At 50.8% G+C, this 16,095-nt stretch overlaps 1 non-coding gene across 1 annotated transcript; it reads right to left on the bottom strand.

The window, feature by feature from the left end:
- Positions 1 to 4,118: 4,118 nt before the first annotated feature.
- LOC130044738 (U6atac minor spliceosomal RNA) lies at positions 4,119 to 4,241 on the bottom strand. The gene has a single exon (XR_008795488.1). It is a non-coding gene; the product is annotated as a U6atac minor spliceosomal RNA (small nuclear RNA).
- Positions 4,242 to 16,095: the final 11,854 nt, after the last annotated feature.

The raw sequence follows: 16,095 nt of genomic DNA on the forward strand, positions 1-16,095 counted from the left end.
TTTTCTGCACCTCTCCTGGTGGTTCTTTAGAGAGCATGTAGGGTCAGGGTGGCAGGGGGACAGCTGCCTGCAGAGGACGCTCCAGCCCTATGGTCACCTCCGACCATTTCTGTTCGCTAGTTTTGATTTTTGTTTCTGTGTTTTGGGACCACACTGAGGTATGCTCAGGGTTTACTCCTGGTTCTGTGTTCAGGGATCACTCCTGATGGAGCCCCGGTCGGGGGCATATGGGGTGCTGGGGTCAAACTGGGTCTCAGCGGCCTTTTCTGGAGTGGGCGAGAAGCGCATTTCAGTTCTCTGGGCCTCTGACAAAGATCTGTGACAGCAACAGAGCTGGCAGGCAGCCTGAAGGGGCCCTGCTCAGCGCCCCCTGGGGTTTCCTTGCATCTTTCTGGTGCCCTAAATTAAAACGAGGCCAGAGCAGGAGTGAGGTGCGGACCCTGGGGGGCTCGAGGGAACCCTGGGTTAGCACTAAGGGACACCCCTGTAGCACTGTGCCTTGGCGTCCCCGCCTGCTCCCTGCCAGGTTCACCCTGCGGGCTGCAGGAGTTAAGCATGCCAAATGGTCCTGCACACTGCGAGCTCTCTAAACAATAACAAGATATTTATACTCCCTCTATATGGAGCTCTGCTCTCACAGGCTAGCACGATTCTGACATTTATTGTTTTCCATTCGCCATTAGCTCAGGAGAGCACACTGTGTTAATAGTTTATGATTCCAGGTGCACTGAGAACTTTCCACTTTGATTTGTGTGAATAGGACCTGGAAACAGGGGAGACCCAGTCACCCTCATTCTAAACTCATCTTCTCTTTTATCTCTCCTGATAAAACTCAGAAATCATTTACTAGAGTCTTTAAAGTGACAGACAGGAGACCGGAGCACAAGTACAGTGGGTAGTGATAGTACAGCGTTTGCCTTGCACGCAGAATGGACCCAACTTTCATTCCCGGCATCCCATATGTTTTCTTGAGCACAGAACCGGGAGTAACCCCTGAGCATTCCTGAGTGTGGCCTAAGAGGAAAGAAAGAAAGAAAGAAAAAAAGAAAGAAAGAAAGAAAGAGAGAGAGAGAAGGAGAGAGAGAGAGAGAGAGAGAGAGAGAGAGAGAGAGAGAGAGAGAGAGAGAGAGAAGTATTTGGTAAACATAAAAATTCTCACTCCAGAGAGCTCCTGGACTCAGTTCCAGTGGGTTTGTGAACTCTTACCACATATCCACTGGACCAAGAAGAAGCAACTCTCGCACCAACAGGATCTCTGAGACTTAAACTCAACTCTTATTCTACCTGAAGATCACTGCTGGTGTTACGAGACAGGAGCTGGGACTCCACCATCTTCCACTTGAGATGACATCTCACTACCAGAGCTTCTTCCCAGTGAGTCTCAGGGGAGTTCTCACCATCCTCTCCTCAAAGGTTAGGTTCTGGTTCTGAGCCCAGATTGTTGTTTGTGCTTTGGCATCTGGCTGGAAATCAGAGCATTCCAGGACACATTCTTCGGGTTCTGTTGCTTTATACATACAGAAGAAAGAAACCTGTTTACTCACTAGCTCACGGTACTAAATAACATGACTGACATCTGTGACTGTGAGTGCCTGTGGAAGAGGTGCACAGGGTGACTGTGGGGAAGGATGTAGGCTCTCCTAGTCCGCTCAGGCACTCTCTTTGCCAAGTCTTCTGTTTGATGGTGCCAGAGCAACAGTACAGTGTGGAGGGTGTTTGCTTTGCTCACGGCTGACCAGGTTTCAATCCCTGGCATCCCATTATGGTCCCTCAAGCACTGCCAGGAGTAATTCCTGAGCACCACTGGGTGGGTATGGCCCCCAAACCAAAATCCAAACAAACAAACCAACTCCAAACTTCTGCTTGCTGACTAATGAGCTCTTTGAAGCCCTGTGTTCCTGAATGTCCATGGATGCTTCACTACAAAGGCTTGGGAAATGAATGTATCAAGAACAAGAAATTAACTCAACACTACCACCACCCCACACACACAAGCCACTCTGCCTTCTGAAGAAGGCTAGTCTTCCAAGTCACCTTCATTAACCAGGTGGAAAAATCCTTTAACACTCTGATCTCCAAGGCTGTTGGGGCACTGTGAGACAGGAACGGAAGGTGAAGAACAATATGTATGAGAAATAAACCCCAGTTATTTGCATCATCAAATATATGTATTTTGTATAAATCACCACACGGAACCAGCCAGAGCCATGCTTAAGTCCACTTCACCCAGATGCCCCATCTTCCAGTAGCTAGGCATTACACCCACCAACTGCCCCTGGCACCGTGTTATCCCATCAATGGCCAAGACCCAGGGACTATAAAACCCAGCTCCCAGAAGCATGTGGCCACATCTGTGGCCACGAGACCTCTTATTGTCTAGTTCTCACTCTTGGAGAACCCGACAGGCTACCGAGTATATCCTGCCCACATGGCAGAGTCTGGCAAGCTCCCCGTGGCATATTCGATATGCCAAAACCCAGTAACAATGATGGGTCTCATTCCCCTGACCCTGAAGGAGCCTCAAATGTGGCACTTGCTAAAATCTCAGGGCTAGGACGAATGGAGACATTACTGGTGCCTGCTCAAGGAAATCAATGAACAACAGGATGACAGTGATACAGTGTATAAATCACAGTAGCACCTGGTTGCCAGCATGATCAGGATTCTTGGCTTTGTCTGGCTGATGCGCTCTGAGATTCTCACAGAACATTACTTAGAAATTGTACTGGGAGAAGTTGTTGCTTTTCTAGTTACGCAGTTATAGGTAAAACATAGGATGTTGTCAAACAAAAGTGTCCATTTCTATTCCTACACGTTTTAACCGTGCTCAGTAGGGTGGGGCAGGACCCCACAGCCCAGTGCTGTCTCTGGCACGTGATGTTTCAGCCTGGTGATGCTCCAAGGTCCTCAAGGCCATACCGGCAGTTCTGGGGGGGAGGTCGCAGTATTGGGTTTTAAACTCTGGACCTTGTGCTTGAAAGGCCTGCACTCCAATCTTTGGGAACAATATTGATCTCTCAATAGTCAGGGCTCTCTTCCTTGACCCTGTGTTCCAAGATTTTGTTTCTGTTTGAGTGTCATACCCAGTGGTGCTCAGGACTTACTCCTGACTGTATTTAGGGATCACCCCTGGCAAGGCTTGGGGGACCATATTGAATTCTGGGGATCAGACTTGGGGTGGCTGCATGCAAGGAAAGTGCCGTACTTGCTGTACTATCTCTGGCCCCATTTTTCAAGTTTTTAAATTAGATTTCAGTCCCTTTATTGTAGAAATTGGTTCAAAAAATAAAAAAGATACAGATTCTTTAGGAGAAAGAGGTTTTTTTGGGGCAGCTCTTCATAGTAAATACTGCTGAGTCCCAGAGAACAGTCACATCATATCACCTGGAAAATTATTAAAAGTGGCCCCCAAACCACTTGATGAAACCAACCAAGACTGATGAAACAAACCAAGAAGTCTGGGAAAACAGAGGGCAGCTCTTCAGGGGCCCGGGGAGTGGGGGTGAAATGTCTAGGGAGGCTCAAGTTTAAGAAGTAATGATTTAAAGTGTGGAATTTGTGATAATATAAATCAACAAAACACACACGCACACACAAATAGTTTGACCTTGATGATCGCCACATAAAACTCAATGAACTAGCAGGGGGCAGGTTTGTCTGCAAACCACTATGAGCTGACACCTCTCTGCAGCTCATTTTTCTTCCCAATCTTGAAAAATAGGTGTTTGTTTTATTGAGGTAACGGTGGCTTACAACATTATCTATACTTTAGGAGTACAGCTTCACACATCTTCCAGCGTGTGATATTATAGTACAGCTGCTGGCGTCCCAGGGCTCTGTCCAGTCCTCTCAGCCTCACTTCCTCGTCTCTCATAACCAGCGTTTTGTTCTCAGGGTCTAAGGATTGAGTTAATTGTGGTTTTTCATTTGATCATTTGTTTTGTTTCTTGAATGGTCCACATATGAGCAAGATCATATGGTATTTGTCTTACTTTTTACTAGGTTTATCAGTTTTTAAATTTTTTTTAGAGCTATAATAAATAAATTCCTTTTATAAACAAAATTTTAGCTGAAAAGCCACAGTAGATGGGTGTGGGGGGAGGGGGAGAGAAAGGCTATAAAAACGTTGGGTAGATGCCACAAAGTAGGTGGCAGTGCCTTAACCGTATGCGTGTTGCAGGCCGAAGCCTCTTCCATCCTTGTCAAGGGGAGTGCTAACCTTCTCTCCTTTCATACAACACTTTTTAAATTTTTTTCAATATGTATTTTTTAAATTTATTTTTGTTCAAACACCATGATTTACAAAGTTGTTCATAATACAGTTGTTTCAGGCATTAAGTGCTCCAACAAAACCAATGTACCTCCACCAATGTCTCCAGTTTCTCTTCCGAGCCCAACCTGCCTCCTTAGGCACATAACAAATTTATTTTATATTCCAACAAAACTTAAAGAAATGGCAAACAAAATGATCATAATATAAATCAGTAAAAATCAATTTGTGATTGCTATATGATTTTAACCTATAAGGAAATTAAATAAGGAAATTAAAACCATTTCATACAACATAATAAAATGCCTATTATCATTGACGTAAGTAAGTTTTCAACTCTGGACTTTAAAATATATTGCATTAAATTTTCTTTTGTACATCTCATTATGGTAATCTGTCTTATCTCTCATTAATAAAACTTTAAAAAATTATGTGTTTTTTTAAAAAATTTTTATTAGTGAGACACCATGAGATACAGTTGTAGACTTAGAAATTTTGTGCTTGGGTTTCAATTAGACAATGATCAAATACCCATCCCTCCACCAGTGACCATTTCCCACCACCACAGATCCCAGTATCCCTCCCACCCCCCATTCTCCCATCCCACCTTTCCTCTGTGGCAGGGAATTCCCCTCTGTTCTCTCTCTCCGTTTGGTTGTTGTGGTTTGCAAAAGAGGCATTGAGTGGCAATCATGTTTGGTCTATAGTCTACTTTCAGCATGCTTCTCCCAAAATAAAAATAAATAAAAATAAAAAATAAAAAATTATGTGCTAATATATTTGTGGGCTGCAGTGATAGCACAGTGGGTAGGGCGTTTGCCTTGTGCGCAGCCAGTCTGGTTGAGCCAGGTTCGATTCCTTCATCCCTCTTGGAGAGCCTGGCAAGCTACCAAGAGTATCTCACCTGCACGGCAAAGCCTGGCAAGCTACCTGTGACGTATTCAATATGCCAAACACAGTAACAACAAAGTCTCACAATGGAGACATTACTGGGCCAGCTCGAGAAAATCGATGAACAACGGGAGGACAGTGACAGTGACAATATATCTGGAGTTTTCATGAAATAGAAAGGTCTACATATGTAAAAAAATTTTTTTTTACCCTACGCTTTATTTAAACACCATGGTTTACAAAATTTTTCCTGATGATTTGTTACAGGTATTCAATATTCCAATACCAATCCAACCACTATTTCCTTCCCTTGTCTCCAATTTTCCCAGCCACCCCTCAAGTCTGCCCTGTAGCAGGCCCACGGTTGTTTATTTTATATGCTTGTTAATAGCTTGCTAACAGAATGACAGAAAATATTTTCTTAGAAGAGAACTGGTGTAAATAGCACTCACCATGGAGACAGGAAGTTCTTGTATCTGATCCTTCAGATGTGTTTCTTGTAGGCAGCAGAATGTTGGGTTCTGTCTCTGAATCCATTTTGCCACTCTATGTCTCTTAATTGGTGAATTTAGACCATTGACGTTGAGAGAGATTATTGTCACGGGGTTTTGTGTCAGCTTTCTGTAAGAGTTTGTTGTGCTTGTAGGGGGTTGTCTTATCTTATAGTAGCCCCTTTAGCCCTTCTTTTAGGTTTGATTTTGAGTCTATGAAGTTCCTGAGCTATTGTTTATTCACAAAATAGTGTATCGTGCCTTAGAGTTTGAGTGAGAGTTTAGCTGGCTAGAGTATTCTTGGTGAAGCATTCATTTCAGTGAATTTTTTCACTATATCCCACCATTGCCTTTGGGCTTGGAGGGTTTCCTCTGACAGGTCTTCTGTGAATCTAAGGGGTGCTCTTTTGTATGTGATTTTATTCTTTGACCTTGATGTTGCAGTATTATGGCTCTATCCGTGGCATCCATCATTCTAACTATGATATGTCTTGGAGTGTATTTGTTAGGGTCTCTTTTAGCTGGCACCCTTTGGGCTCCTTGAATCTGGATGCCTGCATTCTCCAGCTCTGGGAACTTTTCAGCAATGATTTCTTTAACTGTGGTTTTTTCATTGGGATTGCTGACCTTGACCTTCTGGTATTCCAGTGATGCTAAATGTTGTTCCTCTTGAAATCATCCCCTAGGACTCTGATTCACTCTAGAGCTATTTTGAGGTGTCTTCCCATTGTTTGTTGTTGCCTGTAGGCTTCCTGCAGCTCATCTTCCAGCTCACTGATTCTGTCGTCAGCTGTAGCCATTTTACTGTTGAGGGCACACACTAAGTTTTTTTATTTCATCTACTGAATCCTTTATTCGTGACACTTCTGTGTGTAGCTTTTCAATTTCTGTTCTCATTTCTTCTTATAATTTCTCGGTTCTCCAATCCATTGTTTCTTCCATGCCCTCCTTTAATTTACTGGATATCTGTCCCAACGTTTCTTTGAGTTAATTGAACTTCAAAGAAAGTTCTTTAATTGTTCATCTCTGAATTCTTTATCGGAGAGCTCACATTTATGAGTAATGCCTGTTGAGGCTTCTGGACTCTTTATTGTCCTTTCCTCGTGGTGGGGATTTTCGCTGTCTCTTCATGTTGTTGTGGTGTTAATGGAGACTGATAAGTGACACCAGATTTATGGGTCTGGGTAAAATAAGTGCGGCCAGTGGCTCCCCCAAATAGGCCACGCCCACTTCTACAGAGGCCACGCCCGCTTCTACAGAGGCCACGCCCACTTCTACAGAGGCCTTCCCCCCTACAGGTATTGGCAGAGGGAGAAAACCAGCCTCGTCGTTGAGGACCAACAGGAAGGTGCTTGGGGAGCTTGGGCAGCCCATGGTGCAAGAGGATGCCTGGGGCCTGGGCATGGGGAAGCTGACGTCACCGGGGTCGATTATTCACTGGCCTGGGAGAGGGAGAAAACCGGCCGTGGTGTGGGGGACGAACAGGAAGGTGCTCACAGAGGTTGGGTGGCCCAGGGTCCAAGAGGACTCCTGGGGCCTGGCATAACTAAAGTGTTTCTAAGATTTTACTATGAAGGATGTTTCCTGGGCCAGAGAGATAGTACAGTGGGTGTGACACTTGTCTGTATGCGGTGGACCCAGTTCAACCCCTGACACCCCATATGGTCCCCTGCACCTGCCATGAGTGATTCCAGAGTCCAGAGCCAGGGGGAAACAAGCCCTGAACACAGCTGTGTAGGCTCCACCCCCCCCCCCCCCCAAAAGAATGTTTCCTGAAGATTTTATAGATACACATTATCAGATGAAGAGGATTTTTAGAATTTGTTTTTCATTAAGGTGGTTTATCCAAAATTTGTGATAGTCATGATCAGGGTCACGTTGTTCATCGATTTGCTCGAGTGGGCCCAGTAACATTGTGAGACTTGTAACTGTGTTTGGCATATTGAATACATCACAGGTAGCTTGCCAGGCTCTGCCGTGCGGGCGAGATACTCTCGGTAGCTTGCCAGGCTCTCTGAGAGGGGCGGAGGGATCGAACTTGGGTCGGCCATGTTCGCTGCGTGCAAGGCTAACGCCCTACCCGCTGTGCTATTACTCCAGCCCAAACTTGTGAAAAACATTGTCAAATACTTACGTTGCATCTATCAAAATAGTTGTATGGCTTTTCCCTCATGAATCTATTGATTTGGACATAGTGTTTGTAGACTTTCTAATGATAATGGATCATAATCGCTCAGAAGAGAAACCATGGGGGGGGGGGGTCTATGAGCTAAGTTCTCTGTGGCCTCCTTCCTCATTTCCCTCTTTCTTCCCTCCTCTGCCAGTATGATAACTGTGAAATGCAGGAAAAATTAAAAGTATTTTCTTTCATTGAACCAATTCAATGAAAATTTCAAGGTCCTTAAATTTTATTCCTGAAGCTCTTAGGCGTCTCTTTCCTAAGGTCAAGGCATGCTAGTTTATTATCACAGTAACATGACTACTCTTAAGAAAGCCAAGTCAGCTGGCATATTACTAAGCTCCTAATAGCACCTAGCGTCCAGGTCATGCTCACTTTCCCTCATTCTCCCCAAGTGCATTTTTATAGCGATATTCCCCTTTCAACGAGAAGCACCAAGAAGGCAGACATGAGGTCGCTGGGCTGTTTCTGCTGTCATGTGGACTGGGAACGATGGGGAGGGCACAGGACGCCTTCCTAGTGCCTTGGACACATAACTGGACCCAGGACCCTCCAAAGTACGAACAGTCCCACTGCTTTGGGCTTCTGTTTCTTCCTGGTTGCAGCTGTGGACTCTGTGCTTGAAACTGGGGAAGACCAAGGAAAGGTCTGAAAGGGTAGCAAGGGGTAGCAGGTATAGATGGGGAAAAAAAACAATCCAGACGCAGAGTTTGGGGTGAAGGGAGCAGGTGTGCCAGGGAGAGCAAGCCGGAGGAACCTCTCTGGAGTGAGACAGTTGCCTGACCCTGGACTGTCCCACATCACAGGAACTGAAACACTGAGTCAAACCAAGGCAGATGGGGCTCTGCTTATTGCACTTGGACACATTCCTTTGCTTGGGATTTTCTTTAGGACTTATGTGCTGAGAAGTATGCTCTGGGACTGGGGAGAGAGCACCAGGGGCTGGAGCATCGGCCCCAAGACCTAGATTCAATCCCAGCACTGTATGGCCCCCTAGGACTCCGGGGAGGTCCTTGGTAGCTCTCAGGGTGCTGGTTCTGAGCAGAGCCAGCCCGAGTGAGGCTGAGGGTGACCCAGGAGTCCTATCCCTGCTTGGGAGTTCCATTAGGTGAAGCCATAACAAACCACACAGTGCAGACTACTGTCAGGTAACATGGAGTAACAGCAATAGAATGTTACAGAGCTTAACAATGTAACCATATAACATAACATATGACACAGTGTGACATGATGGTAAAACAACAGAGATCATAGCAAAACACAGTATAACATAACAACAGGGAACACAGTATAGCACAACCTAACACCGCAGGACATACCCTAGTGTGTGTGTGTGTGTGGGGGGGGGGGGGGTGTTCAAGGCAACAGGAGCAGAAGGGAGCCCGGGTCCAGCTGCTCTGAGCAAGGACCAGAATTGACCCTGCGGGGTGAGGGGGTGGGGTGGGGGGCAGAAATGTGCTGCAATGGGCTACACCCAGAGCCACTGAGGGGGGGTGCACAAAGGAAGCTTCTTGGCGGAGGTTCCCCACAGGGTCAGGCGACAGAGGATGGGGTGTGTGCAGGGCGGCCCTGGGTGACACTGGAGCTCGGAATGGGGAAGGGACAGCGTCCCACTTACATTTCTGTGGCTGGCCTGAGCCTGTCACTCGGTGCTCGTGACCCCAGGTGAACGGCAGCTCCCGTGCACCTGGCCCTGTTCTCAGCCTTTGCACCTCTCGGCGTCCTGGCCCTTCCCAGGAGACCCGGCCAGGCGTCTGCAAATCTCCTGGTCTGGGTTTTCCTTTTCGTCCCACGTGGCCTTTGCAGCCATCGCTCTGGCGCCTATATTTAACCTGTTTAATGAGATTTCTTTTCCAGTAATTCCTGAAACTGGTAATCTCTAATTGGGTCAAATTCTCTACCCACAAGCCAGCGATGCTATTTTTAGCACAAATCCTCAGGCTGAAGCTTCCCTGCTGCAGCTGCTGCGGGAGGACTTTCTGCGGAGCCGGCGCCCCTCCCTCCTGTGATAGTCAGCGTTCTCCGGGGTTTTCGTGGACCCCTTCGCCAGCACCCACCTCCAGGGGTTCAGGGACTTCTGCAGGTCCATCTCGTGCAGGCCTGCATTGGCTCGGGAGTCGATGTGGACCACCCGTTGCAGCCGGCTTTGGAGGGCGCCGGGCGTGCTCCCCTCCCGAAGAACCCAGGAGCAGCGGAAAGGCCCCCAGGAGGTCACGGAGAGCCCCCCCCCCCCATGCTCTGCAGCTGGAGTCCTGCCCCCCCCCCCCCCCCCCCCGTGGTCTCCAGGCTCCTCCAGGCTGAAGACAGGACAAGACTCCTCCCCTCCTCTGGACCAGGAACTCTTGTGGGTGGGGAAGACACCTCCTTACCCACCCCTCCTTTTTTTGGTGTTTGGACCACACCCAGCAATGCCCTGGGCTTACTCCTGGCTGGACACACAGGATTCACACCTAATCCTGCTCAGACAGGATGTGGGGGATGGAACCGGGTAAAGGCCATCCCCACTATGCTAGTTCTGCGGCCCTCCACGGCGTCTCTTAAGAGGCCCTCATTGGGCCCTGCCTGAGCCCTTGAATAGATATTGTGTGTAAGTCAGTGAGTACTGTGAGTTGGGGACACTTGTGGGGAGACGTCAAGCCAGCATTAGGTGGCGGGTGGCTGATGCTGGGGTCCACCTGCTCCCCATCATTGATCTGGGAAGGCTGAGCTTCCAGTCCTTCAGAGTAGGGGGCCGGGAGAAGGCCCGGGAACCCCCACATTGATCCCCTGCTCCCCCATTTTCCCAGTCTCTACTGCATAGCTGCATAGGACACTCTGAGCATTCTGCTCCAGAAGGTTCTCCCTACTTTGGAATGCTGGAAAGGAGACAGACCACACTCAGCAGCTTCAAGTCTGGAGGCGTGGAAAGAGGAGGTCTTTCTGCAAACAATTTCCCTCATTTGGGTCCAGGAAAGTCAGCTGCCTTTGGGGACCCTGGGCAGAGCTCCCTGGCCCAGCCAACTTCAAACTGACCAAACAGCATCTTTCAGAAGAGCCACACAGATGTCTGACTGTTGCTTGAAGTGATATAAGTCTGTTGGAGATGTAGAGACAGGACACGTGAGAGGAATGCAGAGAGCACGAAGAGCCAAGGTGTCGCTCTGGCTCGAGGCGAAGAGAGACTGCTGGAGGCCTCATTTTATTCTATTTTTTTATCAGTTATGTCCTAATAATTTCACCACAGAGAAAGACTCAGTAACTAGAGTACAAACAATTATAGGATAAGCATTTGTCAAAAGAACATCAGGGTCTACGTTGTCTTGTCAAAGCTATGATGTCATGATTAAAATGTCAGAGGAAGATATGGAGCTGGACACATAGGCTCTACAGATTACATCCCCCCCATTCTTGTGGTTGGTCACACATAGGGCAAAGAGAAGGCTCATACTGATACTTGAAGGGCAAACCAGATTAAAGATGTGTAAGAGAGGGGGAAACTGCTGCCCTGTACTGCCAAGAAAAAGTATGACCAGGCAGGTACACCCGAGAGCATGCTGTACTTTTCCAGGTCATCGGACTCACAAGCTTAGCTTGCCCACTTAAGTCAAAGTGGGGCCTCAGTTCTGCTTCCTGCTTGCAGGGCAGCATCCAGAGGCTCATCCTAATGTCCTGGCTTAGCACCAACATATGGCTAAGTCAATAAAAGGTGCCGGCATGACCCTGGAATCTCAACCATGCCCTGTGCTCCTAGTCTGGGTGGCTGGGCACCAGTGCTACCCTCGCCAGTCTGCTCACCAGCACCATGACTGAGCTGTCCTGCAGTACACACCCAGCTGAGAATCACGCTGGGAAGATGGGTCCCACCTGGGGAGCCAAGGGCCACCCCAAGGCTCACAGGAAAAAGGAACTCACCCACGAACGTGCACAAGGAAAGCCATTCCTCTGCCCACCCCCACATGCATAGAATGAGGGGCACTTCAGGAAGTGGCACTCCCTAAATTCTGTACAGTCAGAGCTGGGCGCTGAGTGTGGGCAGGTGCCCCTCCTTGTCAGCACTCAAGTATGCGGGCCCAGAACAGGAGTTTCTTATGTGCATTACTAGAAAGAGACACTTAAAGAGAAGGGGACAGGGTCGGGGTGTGGCTCCCGGGTAAAGCACTTTTCTGGTATGCATGAGTCCCTGGGTGGGGTCCCAACTGAAAATACAGGATGGAGGAGGATGGAGACGAGCAGAGTAGAACAGGACAGACCAGAGCAGAAGAGAACAGAGTAACATCGGGTAGAGTAGCGCAGAGCAGGGGAAAGTGAAATAAAATAGATTAGTGCAGGCTAGAGTCGACTAGACTAGACTGAGCAGAGAGGGACCACATAAGAGGAGAAGGAGTGAAAGAGAAGAGGGTGGGTGGGAGTAGAGCAGAGTGAGGAGAGCAGCAGGGCTGAGGAAGACGTCCGTGAGGAGGGCAGGGGCAGATGTGCTTGCCCGGCCCCTCAGGGACTGCAGCTGTACCTGTGGCTGTGGTGGGTGCGCACATCCCATCTCCACCTGGCAGTGTCCCCAGGGCCTCCCTGATGGGGTCATTAGGTCCTTCTGTCTTGCCCATGGCTGGTGTCCTCTCCTCCTGAGTCGCGCTTCTTGTCATTCCAGGATGATGCAGCCAGGACAGGGACCAGGGCTCTGCATGGGAGTGGAGGTCAGACTGCCACGTTCGGGCCTTGGGTCTCTGCTGAGCCCATTTCCCCTCCAGAGACCTGCTACTGGCCATGGAACCCCGCTCAGCTTGACCACATTAGGTCCACATGTGAGGAGGTCCCCTGAGAAACCAGGGGCCCCTCTTTGTCCCGCTCGGCCCTGCTCCAGGTTTCTACCATGCTGGACATTGTCACAGTGTCCACTTCATCCTAGACCAGAGGGGCTCCATCTGAAGGGTTTCGGCACTGACCTCTCCCCCAATCCGGGGGTCACCCTTGGGGCAGTTGCTACTGCTAGGCACACACATTTACCTGTGTGATTAGTACAGCAATATTGACCTCTCCTGCTGGCCAGCGCTACTGAAACAGCAAGGTCAGTGCCAAATATAAGTGACCAGGCCACTCCACAAATCTTCTCCTGCCTGCTAAGTCTATAGACTCTCTGGTGCTGTTGGCCCTTAGGCGTGTCAGAGTCCCGGCCCAGAAGTGGGGACATGGAGCTCCCAGAATCCTGGGCCTGGGTCCTGGAGAGGGGTAAAAGCTGACTCTGCAAGGCGCACAGGCTGAACCCCCAGCCTGTCCTGTCTGTGCCAGGGGAGCCACAAGGGAGGGCACCAACCAGGGAACCAGAACCTGCTGTGTCTGCTGTGCTGCCCAGAGGGCAGTGTGCTGGGCAGAGTAGCCACCTAGCCCCTGCCCACACAAGTCTCTTCTCCTGACCTCTGCCCACCCAGCCTTATGTCCACCAACCCTGGCCATCCAATCTTGCCCACGCAGTGCCCACCTCACCCAGTTGTAGCTCTTGCTCTGGAATGAGCATTTGTATCCAGTCACATGGAGCAGAGTGGAAGGACTAGAGCAAAGGGCCAGTGGTCACCTGCACAGAATGCCACTGAGGACCATGTTGGGCTTGTCCAGGATGTCAGGTGCACCCCTCCCAGTCTTCCCAGCTGAGGTTCTGAGGCTGAGATTGCTGGTCACGGAGTGTGGTTCTCAGGGGAGCAGCGGCATTCAACAAGACCAGTGAACTGGCCCCAGTCTGAGGTTAAAGAAGCTAGGTTGTGTTATCTGTCCCACCAAGTGCATCCATGTCACCACTTCTAGTTGCTGCCGATGGTGAATTAAAAGCCATTCATGGGCTCCACTAGCCCAAATTGGTCTACTGGGAAATACTGAAGGGAATCTGGGCAGCAGTGTCCAGTGTCAGTTGAGTAACACGCACAGCGTCATCGAAGTGGTGAATTCTGCAATGATCTTCCAAATGGTGTTGCACCCTGAATTACTGGTGCTTGGGACTTGAGTATATTCATCTGGGGGACAACAATCGGACAGCAGGGTGCACACTTTACTGTACCCCAGATAACTTTTCCCATTATCCATGGCTGCAAAAAGCTCTGTGAGATCCCAGAGTTTCTCTCTCTTTCAGTCTGGCAAACAAGAGAGAATGTTAATACCCCAGCAGGAAAAACCCTAACCTAGGACAATGACAACTTCTAGGATTGGACCTTGGAATTGTGAGGCCAGAATCCCACCAGGTCCTGGGGTTCAAATCTCTTTGACTTGGGAAGCTTCTGAGAACTTTGTCCGTAAGTGAGCAAATGGGATGATGAACATGAAAAACACCCATGAGCTGAGCCATGTGGCTCTGGATGCTGTGATAATCACACATACGCCCCCCAGAGATTCGCACTCCAACCCCTCCCCCATAAGAACCATCACAGGCTACTTAGCATCTGAGGCTGATCCTAATTAACTCTGCTGGGTGACAGGTGAATGGGAACAAACAGGTGGCAGTGAGGTGCTATTTATGGACGTTGCCTCCCGATCATTTTGCCAAACTTCTTTCATTTTTACGTAGCATTTTATTTTTGCATATGGAACGTCTTTCAATTTTGTAATCAATCTTCGAATACTATTCATGACATAATAAAACACAATATCAGTTCACTGTGCATTACTCCAGCTCGCTTGCTTGAAAAGGCCTAAAGCGACTGCAGCCCTTGAGAGAGAGCAGGCGTGGGGGAAGGCAGCTGGCCAGGTGTCTGGCTGTGTCAGAAACAAACAGGGTGTTGCCTGCCGGATCTGCCTCTCAGTAAGTAGCTGCCCCCAGGGTCAGGGTTCTAGTTCTCAGAGGGAGGGGACAGATGAGCAGGTGGAAAGTCTGAGGGTTACTGGAGGCTGATGGGGCCAGGAAGGGCTCACAAAGAAGGAGGACTTTGTGGGCCATTGTTCCAGGAAGAGGGACCCGGGGTTCCCCTCGTATTTTCTCTTGGGGACACGTAAGGAAATAGCTGTTGGCTTAGCCCAAGACTGAGATGTGCTGTGGCCAAGCCACCAGGAGCCAGTTTTGTGGCCAGCTGGGATTTGTACAAAAGCTGGAATGAAGAGTGATTCAGAGGGGAGCCACACCTCCAGCTCGAATCCTCTGGCCAGCACCCACTGAAATCCCTGGAGCGCTGCTAACACAGACCCTAACTTGATGCCTGTACCTGGTCACGGAGTGTGGTTCTCAGGGGAGCAGCGGCATTCAACAAGACCAGTGAACTGACCCCAGGCGCAGTGCCCAGGAAATGGGGTGAAGCACTTCCCCGAGGACTGGGCTGCTTCCTAGCCTCTGGTCCATTGACAGGGCGGGTGCAGGAGAAGCACAAGGGGCCACTGCAGGGAGGGGTGCTGGGGGCTGCTAGAGCCCTGGGTCCCCTCTGCCTGCGCCCTCTCTTTCGAACTGCGTGCCTGGGACCCTCCGGGTACAGAGGGACAGAGGTCTGGAAGTGAGCACTGGCTGTGAGCCAAGGGATGCAGCCACCCTGCGGGCGGGTGGGCGGGAGGCACTTGCTGTCACTGGTTTCCTTGGGGCTAAAACCCCTTCTCGGGTCCCCAGCTCCGACTAGCACCAGCCTGACCCCTGCTTTCCCCAGCTTCTCCGTGGGCTCGTGCGGGCATCCGGAGACGCTAGTGGGTCGCGCACCCGCAGGTCCCCTAGGAGGAGCGGCAGGAGAACCGCCCCGGGGAGTCCCGACGCCGGCAGTCCCGGCATCTCCGTTCCCCCTTTTTTACGGTCCTGCTCGGGCTCCCGGGGGCATCGGCCCGACAGCGAGGGCCGGGGTGCGCGTCACCGGCCGCGCATCCCCTTCCCCGGAACCGCCCGGCTCCCGCGCCTTCCAAGGACCGGGAGGCGCGCGCCGGGGAAACGGGCTTGGGGCGGGGCGCGGTGGTGGTGGTGGTGGTGGTGGGTCGCTGCCGCACACGGGGGCGCAGGGCGGGGGCCGGTCCCGAGGCCGGGGGCGGGGGGGCGGCGCGGGGCGGTGCGGTCCCGCAGGCCGGGGGCGGGGGGCGCGGGGCGGTCCCGCAGGCCGGGGCCGGGGGCAGGGGCCGCGGGGCGGGGGCGCACGGGGCGGTCCCGCAGGGCGGGGGGCGCGGGGCGCGGGGCGGGGCGGACCCGCGGGCCGGGCTGCGGGCGCGGCCGCTGCGGGGCCCCGGGAGCCGCCGGCGCGGGAGGCGCAGTGCGCAGGCGCCCGACTCCGCCGCGCCCCGCGCCCCGACTCGGCCGCCCGCGCCCGCCCGCCGCGCGCCCCGGGCCGGCGAGGGGCGCTGGG

Source organism: Sorex fumeus, unplaced genomic scaffold, assembly GCF_029834395.1.
Source record: "Sorex fumeus unplaced genomic scaffold, SorFum_2.1 ptg000123l, whole genome shotgun sequence".
Classification (NCBI taxonomy): domain Eukaryota; kingdom Metazoa; phylum Chordata; class Mammalia; order Eulipotyphla; family Soricidae; genus Sorex; species Sorex fumeus.